This window comes from Palaemon carinicauda, chromosome 1 (assembly GCF_036898095.1).
Source record: "Palaemon carinicauda isolate YSFRI2023 chromosome 1, ASM3689809v2, whole genome shotgun sequence".
In the NCBI taxonomy this organism is placed as follows: Eukaryota; Metazoa; Arthropoda; class Malacostraca; order Decapoda; family Palaemonidae; genus Palaemon; species Palaemon carinicauda.
The window spans coordinates 263,847,763-263,850,262 of record NC_090725.1 but is presented as its reverse complement, the minus strand read 5'-3'; the positions used below and the strand labels follow the sequence as shown (position 1 = coordinate 263,850,262).

At 31.7% G+C, this 2,500-nt stretch overlaps 1 protein-coding gene across 3 annotated transcripts in view; it reads right to left on the bottom strand.

Annotated features, from left to right (window-relative positions):
* Window positions 1-2,500, bottom strand: part of LOC137655809 (glutamate receptor ionotropic, kainate 2-like) — a 360,856-nt gene that overhangs the window by 59,659 nt on the left and 298,697 nt on the right. For 2 of the 3 annotated variants that reach the window (XM_068389971.1, XM_068389990.1), the window contains exon 1: window positions 2,025-2,150. The exons of the other annotated variant lie outside the window; for it this stretch is intronic. The gene's annotated coding sequence lies outside the window, so the exon portion shown is untranslated. Of the gene's footprint in view, window positions 1-2,024; window positions 2,151-2,500 lie in introns of those variants that run through there. 3 annotated transcript variants of the gene reach the window in all.

Sequence of the window (2,500 nt, the reverse complement as noted above, 5' to 3'; positions counted from 1 at the left end):
TCATAAAATAAATTTATATTGATAAAATACTATAGTTAGATCTCTAAAAATAAATGAAAACTGTTTAAAACATAAATCAATTCATCAAATGAGTAACCCTTCTGCAACAATGAAATAACAACGATCAATAAACATTATATATTACACTTTTCACTTCATGGACAAGCGTTTGCAACAAAATATGCCCTTGTTAAAATTAAAACAAAAATAACCACAAATGAATAACAAAAATTGAAAAATTATACGAAAATTAATAGTCAATATGAAATCACAAACAATATAATGTTGAATAGGTTCCTCACATCAACACTGAAATACAAATATTACAAAGATTCGTTAAAATCCAGAACCTCCACTCACGATTCACGAAACATCGAAGAAAAAATCCGAGTTACCTGGCAGACCCTTAAAACTTATAATGGTAAACCTTAATTGCAATACACGAATTTCAGCCACGGTAATATACAGATATACAGATTATATATATATATATATATATATATATATATATATATATATATATATATATATATATATATATATAATATAATTTCATTTTCGTATCCAGAACATACCAAACGCAGCCAAACCCTTAAAATCTATCTTCCGTAGGAAATAAAAATTGCTAGGCGGTTTCAATGAGCGACTAAAACACTGGTATGGCATTTCGCCACTGATGCCACGAGCAGATTCGATAGCGCCTCCACACGTTGATGTCTCAAGGGGAACTGCTCTGCTACCTGAGGCAACTTTTCCTTGAGCGAGTTCCCCAAATTCAACTAGTTCCCTCCAACACGAAGTACTTACGATTTTGCGCGATTAACTTTTCTGCCGCCTCACCTAAATTATTTTCGAAGCCCAAGGATTTAAAAATGTATACCTAGAGTGTAAGACGACAACATATGTATTTTAAGAGCATGAGAGACAACAATTACTCACCGTCTTACGATAAACCTAGGCCCTGATGTATATACATATATACGTGCATAAATACTGCGTATACACACACACACACACACACATATATATATATATATATATATATATATATATATATATATATATATATATATATATATATATATATATATATATATAGCACGTTGATAAACCCCCAAGTAGTAAAATCTTAAACACTAGAATCTATATGCGCCTGCACATGAAGACTCAACAGGAGACGTCAAACCCTCCAACACATGATGCACCACTTACTCCTATCTTGCATACATTGCCAAACTTCTTGGATTTAGGGCTCTTGAATTCCAACCATTTCTAGACGCTCCTCTCCTCCTCCCAGCAAATGCTTTTGAATTGTACATTTTTAATTCATTCTTTCTACATGAACGAGCCCGGTCAAAATACTGTGACCCAGCCTTTTTCCCATTCAATTTTATTCATCAATTTATAGATTAAAGAAATTTTAAACTTCTTTGTCACCTACCGAAGCCCGATCACGGCATTTATTTCAAAAGTTCGCTAAATGGAATATTCTCCCCATCCTTGGTAATATCATTAATAATCAAGATTTTCAAGCAGCCTACTACTTTTGCCCTTTTCTATAAGTAATCACATATTTGTACCTTGGGACTCAGGAGTGTTGCCTGCAGTACCAAATATTTTAATCAGAAGTCCGTATTTATCCCCCTTAATAGAAATCACATGACGTTAAACAGATGAATTTGCATAAATTATAAATATCCCTTCCTTCTATATAGATAGAATCCCACCAATTAATAATCTTAATTAATAGAATCCTTTATTGACTCCTGTCTTAAATAACAGCGAAATACTCATGGCATAAGAAAAGGCCAAATTACTAATATAAAGATTTACGATAATGGAATTCTTGTTAATTTTCGATAAAAAAACAGCAAAACATAATAAGTGCTTCAGAGAAAAAATGATCCGCAATCCAGTCATGAAAGGGAAAAGTTCCCATCAGCCAACACTGGAATATTTGAAAGAATGCAAAGAGCACAGCCAATGGACTATGTAGTTATCTGAAAGTTAAGGGAATACATTACCTTCTCCTGGTACTTGTAACAGCAATGCATGTTAATTTTCAAATGCAAAATTCGTCACCTGAGTTACCGACGTCCAGGAAAAGAAGAATCTATCATTACCTTGAATGAAAACAGAGTAAGCATGAGGAAAAGAAGTCAAAATATGAAAAATGAAAAACAGCAGCCGCCGCTAAAGCATCAATAGATTCAAGAGGATGGGAAAAGATAAGATAAGATAGTGAAAACAATGCCAATGATAAGAGGAATGACAATTCAACAGATAAATCATATCGTTATTTCTATAAAAAAAAAAAAGAGGTGAATAAGTTCACGTACATTGTATACTGCAAATTATAAACTATTATCATACATTCAAAGACCCCTACACACTTTCCTAATGAGAATGAATACCAAAATGTATCAAACATGTTTCATTTAAAATTTATATATATATATATATATATATATATATATATATATATATATATATATATATA